Source organism: Myotis lucifugus, unplaced genomic scaffold (assembly GCF_000147115.1).
Source record: "Myotis lucifugus unplaced genomic scaffold, Myoluc2.0 scaffold_245, whole genome shotgun sequence".
In the NCBI taxonomy this organism is placed as follows: domain Eukaryota; kingdom Metazoa; phylum Chordata; class Mammalia; order Chiroptera; family Vespertilionidae; genus Myotis; species Myotis lucifugus.
In genome coordinates this window covers 1,758,431-1,769,919 of record NW_005871293.1, presented here as the reverse complement: position 1 = coordinate 1,769,919, position 11,489 = coordinate 1,758,431, and the positions used below count along the sequence as shown (strand labels likewise).

Sequence of the window (11,489 nt, the reverse complement as noted above, 5' to 3'; positions counted from 1 at the left end):
CAGGACAATGAGTCCTCGTGCTCCGCTGATCCCTGGGTTAGGGAGAGCCTCCTCGCTCGCTGATCCCAGGTTCGGGGGAGCTCCGCGCTCCGCTGATCCCGGTGCTGGGAGGCATATTACCCTTTTACTATATAGGATAGAGGCCTGGTGCACCGGTGGGGGCCAGCTGGTTTGCCCTGAAGGGTGTCCCGGATCAGGATGGGGGTCCTGCTTGGGTGCCTGGCCAGCCTGGATGAGGGGATGATGGCTGTTTGCAGCTGGTCACAGCCCCTTCAGGGTGGGTGTCTCCACTGGGGTGCCTTGCCAGCCTGGATGAGGGGATGATGGCTGTTTGCAGCTGGTCACACCCCCTTCTGGGTGGGGATCCACACTGGGGTGCCTGGCCAGCCTGGATGAGGGGATGATGGATGTTTGCAGCTGGTCACACCCCCTTCAGGGTGGGGGTCCCCACTGGGGTGCCTGGCCAGTCTGGGTGAGGGGCGGAGGGCCGTTTTCAGGCTGGCGGGCGACTGAAGCTCCCAACCTCTCCTGTTTTCTTTTTTTTTTATTCTGGGATTTATTTACCTTCTATGGCTGTCACTGGAGCTGAGAGCTGGCTCCAGCTTGAGGTCTCGGCTGCTGAAAGCAGGGATCTGGGTTTGTTTGGGTTCTATAATTGTAACATTGTTTCGGTCCTGCTCGCTCCAGCTCTGACAGCAGAAAGCAGGATTCTGGGTTTTTTTAGCTTCTATAATTGCAACAATGTTTCTTAAACTGCAAGCTCAGAAGCTGGCAAGGCAGGCGGGGAACATTGGCTTCCTCCTTCACTGGAGCAAGCAAGCCTCCTGTTCGCTTCAAGCTGCCTGGCTGTCGGCCGCCATCTTGGTTGGCAGTTAATTTGCATATCACCCTGATTAGCCAATGGGAAGGGTAGCGGAGGTACGGTTAATTACCATGTTTCTCTATTATTAGATAGGATATATATATATATATATATATATATATATATATATATAATATATTGCTCTCAGTTGGTTGGTTTTAGTTACTAAAGTGCTAGAAAAATCTTGATTATTTAAATTTGAATAGGCATCACTTAGGCAAATAACTATTATGCGACTAGATTTGTCTGTCTTTTGTGATTTTTTTTCTTTTCTTTTTTTGTTTTTTAAAAATATGGAATGCTTCACTTATTTGCGTGTCATCCTTGCGCAGGTGCCATGCTAATCTTTTCTGTATCGTTCCAATTTTAGTATATGTGCTGCCGAAGCGAGCACTCTTTTGTGATTTTTTGAAGAAAGGGAAAAAATTTCTTCGTAATGTCTCTCAAATCACACTGGAGTCTCTTCCTTGGGCAGTTCTCAATGTTGGCACTATTAACTGAAGTAGGAAAAATAGTGCCATCCCCATCTAAAAGGATGGTTAATACTATCTGTCAAATATCATCATTCCTGGAAACTTTCTGTGCAGCAAGAAGGTTTAGGCGTTCTCATTTAACACCAATGAAAGTCTAGTATCCCATCTACTATCAAGCAGTAAGCTGGAAGCAGGATAAATTTGGTTTTGAAAGGTCATTGATTTTTATAGGTATTTGATAAATATTTCACAGTTTAGCTTACACAGTAGTAAAGTACTAAAAAATTTAAATAATGGTGTGAAACAAAATGAGACATGCCAATCTACCATGTTGGCTTTTTAGTCAGTAGTGGCTTAAAAGAGGCAATTAGAGAAATATGCTATTTAGAGAGTTTATTCTAGTGAATATTTACCCATTGTTTCTCACAATGAGGAAAATTATCTAAATTACATTTTAACTGAAACAATATCAGGTCTACTTGGTTAATTACATGAGCATTGAAGCATACAGATCTGAGTTCAAAGCATACAGACCTGAGTTCAAATATTGGCTCTTTTTCCTAATAACATATGACCTTAGCTTCATATAATCAAGGCTCAGTCCCTCACCAGTGAATTAGGGATGGTAATAATCAAAGTTGTTTTAATAATAAATAAATAAAAACCTATATTTAAAATAATGGTAATAATCAAAGAGTAAAAAAAGAGACATGCCAATGTCAAAACTTTTTTTACTCTGGAGTTAATCAATTATTATTATGGATAAAATCTGCCGATATCCGTTCCCCCAACATTATTAGATATAATTGATATATAATATTGTATAATTTTAAGATGCACAATATGATCTTTGAAACATATATATTATAAAATGATACCCACAGTAAAGTTAGTTAACACATCCTTCACTTCACATAATTAAATTTTTCTGTAGTTGCTGTTTAATATTCTTACCATAATAAAAACATTAAAGCTCTACTCTCATAGCAACTTTCAAGTATATAGTACAGTATTGTTAACTATAGTCACCATCCTATATAATAATCCTATATAATAAAAGGCTAATAAGCAAACTGTCCCTAGGGAGTTCGACCGACCTGGAGTTCAACTGCTCGCTGTGATGTGCACTGACCACCAGGGGTGGTGCGGAACGAAGGACCAGGGGGTAGTGTGGAATGAAGGAAAGCCCTGGCTGGCAGCCGGCAGCTGGGGGAAGGAAGACCCTGGTCAGCAGCCAGAAGGAAGGCCCGGCCGGCAGCCAGAAGGCCCCAATCAGCCCTGATGGCTGGCCAGGCCTACAGACCCTACCCATGCATGAATTTCATGCATCGGGCCTCTAGTGCTATATATCAGAAGCTGAGGCTTGTTCATCTTCTAACTGAAAGTTTAATGCCTTTGAGCAATATCTCCCCATTTCCTACTTCTCATCTACTAACAACAGAAACCACCATTCTACTCTCTGTTTCTAAAAGTTCAATGTTTTTAGATTCCACATATACCAGTAAGTTAGATCATACAATATTTTTTTTTCTTTCTGACTAATTTCACTTTCAAAAATAAAGATAAGCCTGGCCAGTGTTGCTCAGTGGTTGAACCAGGAGGTTCCAGTTTGATTCCAGGTCAGGGTACATGCCCGGGTTGCTGGTTCAATCCCCAATAGGGGCTATACAGGAGGTAGCCCATCAATCAGTGATTCTCTCTCATAATTGATGCTTCTCTCTCTCTCTTGCTCTCCCTTCATCTCTGAAATAAAAAAAATTAAATAAAGATAAATTTAAAAAGAGTATTTACTTAAAATATAATATGCTGAGTCTTTACTCTTATAAAGTTCCGATTCAATTTTAAGAAAGTTAAATAGCTTGCTGGTGGTTAAATAGTGAATGGAACTGATTGCATAGTTAGGTATTTCTTTATATTCTTCTCATTCATTTTTCTCTATCTCCCTCATGCCTTCACTACCAGATCATTGTCCCCAAAATGAAAGGTAGGAAGGAAGAATGTAAAGACCAAACTGAAGACTATGTCATTTTTCTCCACTATATGGACTACTTTTGTTTGCCTTGGTTCTTTGTTCACTTTATGTGTTTCTAATCCCATGTTCCCTCCAAAACAGACAAAATGTTTTATTGTGACAGTGATATTCCTCATGTACCCTTTAAAATAATTTTGAAAAACTTAATATTCCCTTTTATATTTTAGATGACTTCTATAATTTTCCATTATTAATGTGCAAAAGGTTATAATTCATACATATTGTAATTGATGACATGTTAAATATAAAATTAACATATTTCTTTTTAAACTTGGATAATGGCATCATTAGACCCTGAGACAGTTAGGTGGGTTAAGCACTTTATTTTGGAGAAATCAGGAAAGCAGATAAGGGATTGGGGAAATGAGGTAGTTGGCAGAAGGAAACAATAAAGGGTGTGTTCATGAGTGGGTTACTGTTATGTGCAACAGCAGAACAACTGTTTCAGCTTCTTTTGAAATCATTTTGAGAGACTGACTGGTATGTATAGTGTAATAACCCCCTTGAGGAGCAAGAAACATGGCTTATTTATCTACCTCCTTCCCGCAGTGTGAGAGGGTTCCTCCTGGAGAAAGTGACTCCCAGTCTTGTCCCTGCCTTCCTAAGTTTGGCTCAAGCAAACTCCTATAGCCAGAGGAATCTCTAAGCAGAGAGATGCAAATCTGAGGCAAAAAACTATCAGTGTGCACAGGACATACCCACCAAACGGGAGAAGACATTTGGGTGGTCCAAGAACTAAGGGTCTCATTGAATTCCCATTAAATTTTCATTAGATATTTTTCTGATTACAAAAAAAACACTTTTAAAGGAAAATTTTAGTGTTCAAACTATAACCAAAATTGTTATCAGTCCAGAAAGAGCAAAACTTTTTTTACTCTTCAATTACAGTTTGCATTCAATATTATTTTATACTAGATGCCTGGTGCACAAAATTTGTGCATGATGGGGGGGAGGTCCTCAGCCTAGCCTGCCCCCCCTCACAGTTCTTGAGCCATCACGGGATGTCCTACTGACAGCTTAGGTTCTCGCCCCATGTCCTCATGAGGAGCGCACCTAAGCCACAGTCAGGCATCCCTCTGCAGGAGGCGACCAGCTGATCAGGTATATAGATACTTTCTGGAGGCAGCAGACTCCTTCCTTTTTTTTTTCTGTTCATCATATTATTTATTCACTTGATTTTCAGATTCACTTGCTAATAGATAATTTTTATCTTTACCTTTTGCTTCTTCCTCTTCTTAAAGGATACCTTTCAGCATTTAATATAATACTGGTTTGGTGGTGATGAACTCCTTTTCTTATCTGTGAAGCTCTTTATATGACCTTCAATTCTGAATGATAGCTTTGCTCGGTAAAGTAATCTTGGTTGTAGGTTCTTGCTATTCATCACTTTGAATATTTCTTGCCACTCCCTTCTGGCCTGCATAGTTTCTGTTGAGAAATCAGCTGACAGTCTTATGGGTACTCCCTTGTAGGTAACTGACTTTTTTTCTCTTGCTGCTTTTAAGATTCTCTCTTTGTCTTTTGCTCTTGGCATTTTAATTATGATGTGTCTTGGTGTGGTCCTCTTTGGATTCCTTTTGTTTGGGGTTCTCTGTGCTTCCTGGACTTGTAAGTCTATTTCTTTCACCAGGTAGGGGAAGTTTTCTGTCATTATTTCTTCAAATAGGTTTTCAATATCTTGCTGTCTCTCTTCTTCTGGCACCCCCATAATTCGGATGTTGGTACGCTTGAAGTTGTCCCAGAGGCTCCTTACACTATCTTCATATTTTTGGATTATTTTTTCTTTTTGTTTTTCCGGTTGGGTGTTTTTTGCTTCTTTGTATTTCAAATCTTTGACTTGATTCTTGTGATCCTCTAGTCTGCTGTTGGATCTCTGTATAATATTCTTTATTTCAGTCAGTGTATGCTTAATTTCAACTTGGTCCTTTTTCATATCCTCGAGGGTCTCACTAGATTTATTGAGGGTCTCACTAAATTTATCAGTAGTTTCTAGAAAATTTCTGAAAAACCTTATAACGTGGTTTTGAACTCTATACCCAGTAGTTTGCTTTCCTCCATTTCTGTCATTTGTGACCTGTTTCTTTGTCTCTGCATTTTGGCTGCTTCCCTGTGTTGATAGAGTGGCTTTCTGTGCTAGGTGTCCTATAGGGCCCAGTGGCTCAGCCTCCCCAATTACCTGAGGTAGACACTCTTGGTGCACCCCTTTGTGGGCTTTGTTCACAGTCTTGTTGTAGTTAAGCCTTGATTATTGCAGGTATCACTGGGAGGAATTGACCTCCTGCCAATTGGCTGTGAGAATCAGCTGTGTCTACAGTGGGAGCACTTCTTTGCTGGAGACACCCTTATGGGGCAAGACTTGCTTCAGTAGGGCTTTGGTGCTCACTGAGTCTACCCCCTGAGTGTGTCCCTTATGGATCTGAGGAGTTGTAATCTGGATGGTCCCACTCTGACCACTGGGTACACTGGCTCTTGGATCTCTAAGGAGGTGCTAATTTAGCCTCTGCCTGAGGCTACCCAACAGGAGCTACGGAGAGATCTGCCGATTCCTCTTCTTTGTTTGGGGTTTGGAGGTGCCCAGATGAGGCCCAGCTGTGAAGCAATGCAAGCTGCTGTGGGATCTTGGGCCTTCTTTCGGATGTTCTGGGTCTCTCTGACCCAGCTGCAGTTTGTTAGGTAATTTTAGATTGCAAAGGGCCAGGCCATTCATACGCAAAAGCCTCAGCTTGGGTGGGGCAAACAGCTATGGCTGATCCTCAGCCCTGCCCTAAGAGGCCCCGGGTCTCAGTGTCCCGGGGTAATCACTGCAAGCACCTCAGAGAGAAAGCCACCCTCGAGTTCCGCCTCTTGCCAGACAGTTCAGTTTCTCCTCTTTTGAGTCTGGGTCCCCAGAGACTCACCCGGAACTGGAGTTCAGAGCAGTTGGGAGCTTCTGACTCCCTCCTGATTGAAAAAGACAACCCAGTCCTCAGTTGCCAGCCCTTTCTGCGTGCGTCTCCATACCTCTGCACTTTATTTCTGCACCTCCTCTGAGTCTCAGTGTGCTTTTCTCTTTCCTTCTGGTTGTAAAATTTCCACTCAGCCAGCCTTCCTGTGGTTCTGGATGATGTTCGTTTTTTCTTATAGTTGTAGTTTTGAAGTGGTTGCGTGAGGCAGCAATTTCAGGTGTATGCCACCATCTTGGTTTCTCTGACTCCTTCCTTATTTCTTTTCTCTGTAGTTGGAGAATAGAGGACTAAAAGGTGGAGACAGAACTGTGGCTGGGCCTGGGCTTTTGTAGGCAGTGTAAAGAGGGAGAGGGCTGGGGAAAGTCTAGACACATTTCCTTCTATTGTCCTCCTTCCTCCGGGCCCCTCCCTCCGTTTTTTCATTCTTGTGGTGGACGTTCAGGCCTCCGACCGACCAGAGCCCAGCAACGGTGGTGTCCACCCCCCTCACTTCTCAGCTGAACGTACAGCCGCCTCACCTTCCAGCGGGGCTGTTTTCAAGTGACTAAAGTGCTGGGAATCCACAGCTCCCAGCCTCTCCCCTCTTGGTTTCCGCCTTGGGTCGGTTGCAAAGTTCACTGAGACATCGAAGCAGCTCTGCCCTGATAGTTCTGCACCGGCCCCCGCCTGGGCCCCACTGGGCACTCTTCCTCGAGTCTCTGGGCCCACAGCCTGTGCTTGGGGAGGGCGCCCAGAGCCCATTCCCCCAGGCGGGTGGGGCAGGGGGGCTAGCTTGGAGAGCTGGAGGAAGATGGCAGAGTAACAGTTGGTATGAACAGGGCTCAGCCAGACTTCCTAAGCTCCCCATCGTGGCTGAGGTCCTCTCCCTGCATCCACTGCCCTCTACCCCATCTCACCACCAGGGGCAGGAGCAGCTCTCCTGCAACACTCTGGTCCCTGCCAGCCAGGCAGGTGGCGGTGTAGGCAGTGCGGCCTAGGGTGCCAGCAGCTGCGAGCCTCCTCTTCCTACCTGAAGCACAGGGTGGGGTCGGGTGCTTCAGGCAGGAAGAGGAGGCTCACAGCTGCTGGGCTGGGGTGGCGCTAGCAGGCTCTGCAGTCTGTGCACACCCACTCTGGCTCTAGGCCGCTGCAGGCAGCACAGCAGCCCATGGCGAGGCCCCACGCCCCTCGCAGCAGCCCCCGGGAGCTGTGCATGGAGACATCGCTGAGCTACCATCCATCCCAGGACCTGTGGGGGCTAGGGTGGCCTCAGGCTTTGCCGAGGACCTGTCCCTGCCCACCAATTGTTGGGAGCAGCCTCGGCCTCTGAGGCAGCTTGACATTAGCACTGGGCAGCCCAGCCGTGCCTGCGCTGGGGGCAGAAGTCCCCACCCCCATCCCCGCCCACCAGCTTCTGCCTGGACTTGACTCCGACACCATCATGGACAAATTAGCATATTACCTCTTTATTATATAGGATTAGTTTCAGGTGTACAGCATGGTGGTTAAATAATCACATAATTTATGAAGTGATTCCCCCCAATAATTCTAGTACCCACCTGGCACCATGCATAATTTTTTACAATATTACTCACTATGAAACTTACACCCCTGTAACTACCAACTTGTGCTTAATCCTTTTTCAAATAGTTCCCCAAAACCTCTTTCCTCTGACAACCATCATTCTGTTCTCTATAAGTATGTCTGTTTCTATTTTGTTTGTTCATCTATTTTGTTCTTTAGGTTACACATATAAGTGAAATTATATAGTATTTGTCATTTTCTTCCTGACATTTTCATAGAACATAATACCCTTTAGGTCCATTCATGTTGCCACAAATGGTAAGATTTCACTCTTTTGTATGGCCAAGTAATATTCCATTGTATGTATATGTACTACCTTTTCTTTACCCAATTGTCCATTGATGGGCACCTGGGTTGCTTCCATATCTTGGTGGCTTTTTAGGGACTGACTTCCTGTTGATGACTTGATTCCTAAAAACTTTTTCTTTGGTTTTCACTGCTCTCTTCCTCTGACTGACTCCTCGTCAACCTTCAAGCCTTTCTTCAGTGTCAACCATACAGGAAGTCTTCCCTGATGCCCCACTTGTATTAGACACTCTGTCCCCTTACAGCTCCTAATGTGAGAATGCCTAGTAGCGTGAATAATGCTTCTCCGCCACGGGTCCATGAGCTCCTGGGTTTAGCTATCTATGCAGACACAGTGCTGAGAACACATTGCATTCCGTATTTATTGGAGAAATTAGTGAATGGGTGAGTGGATGCTGAATAAATCAAAGCATGTATGTATCACATATTTTGCTTGCTTAGCTTTCATCTCATCACCTTTTTATATAAGGGCTATTAGAATTCAAATGAAGTGGCAGCAAGACCCATCTCCTTTGGTCTTAACTTGAAATTTATTCCAAAAATAACAAATAGTACAGAACTGTTGTTTTGTTTTTAGAAACCCCTATATATGGTTTTACTTACATTCAAGAAAAAGAAAGAACAATGTATTATTCATGAGATTCAGCAGTTTTATAGTTGTTGTTTTTTGTTTGTTTTGTTTTTCTGTCATGTTATGGCACTTGAATGAACTTCTTATCAGATGTATTGGGGTGAAATATTTAGATTTGTTATCATTGATCAAAATCGCTTTGGAAGAAAGACACTATTTTGTTAAGAAGACTACTTTTGAAGCTATGTTTTTAGCTTGTATATGTGCAAGTTTATATCCAATCTAAAGCCAGAGTAGCTGCTTTTGTCTTTTAATATCATTAGTTTTCTCACAGTGCTGTTGTTTCTTTAATAGTTGAAGAAACATTCCAAGAAATACTAAAACTGTGTTTGTAATAATTTCATGGAGTAATTTTCAGAGCTACACATTTGTTCGAAAATAGCTAATGATGTTGGACTTCTTCCAGGCATCATATACATTTGGAATATTTATTTTTATTCAGTCAAACAATGTAAACACATGTCTTCTTTCTTAAAGAAAAGATGTCTTAGTTCACCTCACGCATGGACTTAATAAACTCTCCAAAATAAAGTAGTGGAGGTTATTGCTTTTCACAGTTGTATCAGCCTCATTAGTTTCTTTACATAGCTTGAAATGTTTTCATGCCAAATTAAAAATGTAGGTCATTCAAAGGACTAGTGGTGCTATTTTAGCATGAAGTGATTTCAAGCTTACACATATCCAAATATTTTATCTTATTCTGTTGCAAACCTCCTGTCACAATATTTATAATTTTATGTCACTTTTATGAAATCATATAATTTTATTGTTAGAAACACATGCTTTACATGTTTACCAGATTATGGAGTTTTTAAGGCAGCAATTTTCAGTGTATAACAAAATACTAAGAATTTTTTCCCTTTAGTTTTATGGAATAATTTTCACAATTTTATGTGTTCTAAAAGTGTATTCCACAGAACACTACTTTTATTGTTTGTTATTATGGGCTATTTGAAGGAGATACAAATGGTCAAGTAAATTTAGGAAAGTAAATTTATCATCATTAACTGCTCCTGCTATTTTGTTTCAAAAATTCAAGTTTGTTATCTAATTATTAAAGATTTATACAGTTGTATACTTAAAAATCAAAAAGTATAAAAACGTATAAACAAAAAACTATACGTATGCTTCTCCATACTCTCTTTTCTCTGATACAGGTATTCACTGTCATTTTTATATATTGACAAACATGCACACACATATCACATATATATATATGTGCAGATATATATAGTAAATACATATTTTTCCTTTTAACATGAAGGTGAACTAATTCACAGAATTTAATACATTCATTTTAAAGTTTTCAGAATATATTCAAGTTATAGTCATGCTAATAAGTAAACAGAATGCACTTTTGTACAGACATAATATGCTGTTCTTTTGATGTAAAAATGTATTGAGTCTATCCTGGATCCATAGATGTTTAGTAAGTTGTTTTCAGTTTGCTACTTCTATGAAAATTCAAAAACCGTGTTCACACATTATTTCACATGTGTGGTATATATTGGGTTGATTTTCCTAATGTAGAATTGCTGAGGACAACAGTACTGCATTTGTAATTTTAGTAGATATTAACAAATTGCTCTTTATAAGGGTTAAGAGAATGCTTGTTTCTACACAAACTGGCCAAGATTATTTATCAACTTTTAAAACTGTATTTTCCAGTCTTTTCTCTGATTTAAAACTGTCTTCCTCATTGTGTATTCTTTTTTTTAATGTGCTTATGCATGCTGGTGTTAATATTTAATGTGGGATTTTTGAACTGAAAGCATTAAGCAAAGTTTCTCTGTAGTTTTATTTTTTATACAGTTTTGGCTACATATTGGTCTTAATGTTATATCTGCTTCACAAAATTTGGAAGATCAAATTAAAAACTAATTTCTGACATAATTTAAATAAGGTCAGAATTACCTACCTTAAAGAGTTGATTGAGTTCTGTGAAAACACTTGGCGGTGGTGCCTCTCTGGTAGGCAGCTGTTGACATTATTTCTGTATTGGCGGGAAATTGAGTGAATAGATTTCATCTCTCCAGGAGACAGTTTGGGTAAATTATATTTTACTAAATATTATCCTCTTAATGATGGCTTAAAATATATTGGTAAATAATTGGGCAATTATCTTTATTTTCTCTTTTCTAAAGCTTCACTTTTATCTTAACTTTTTAAGCATTTATATATTATCTTTTTAAGTAGTTGTGGTAGCTCCTAATTTATCTATTGTTAACATACTTTTCAATGTTATAATTATTAGAAATATTTATTAAGTATCTTTATTTTTTAAGCTTTCTTACTTGCTAGCTTCTGCTCATATTATATATATAATATGTTCCATCTCCTTTTTAGAGAATACTTTTTAATTCTTTTTCTTGCTCAAAAGTGATTTTATTTACCAAATCATGGAAGCCCAAAGTGTGAGCCTACAAACTAGCATTCTCCCTGATCTGACACTTTCTTTTTTTTTCAAGTACAGTTGACATTCAATATTATATCAGTTTTATGTGTAAAGCATAATGGTTAGACATTAATATCCCCCAGGTAAGCCTAGTACCCACCTGGTGCCATACATAGTTATTACATTATTATCCTATCTAATAAAAGAGAAACATGGTAATTAGCCATACCTCCGCTACCCTTCCCAATGGCTAATCAGCATAACATTATGCAAATTGGGAGC

The 11,489-nt window shown here is 40.4% G+C and overlaps 1 non-coding gene across 1 annotated transcript; it reads right to left on the bottom strand.

The window, feature by feature from the left end:
* Nucleotides 1–1,149: 1,149 nt before the first annotated feature.
* Nucleotides 1,150–1,256, bottom strand: LOC111827906. Its single transcript, XR_002831657.1, has one exon. It is a non-coding gene; the product is annotated as a U6 spliceosomal RNA (small nuclear RNA).
* Between the last annotated feature and the right edge of the window lie 10,233 nt (nucleotides 1,257–11,489).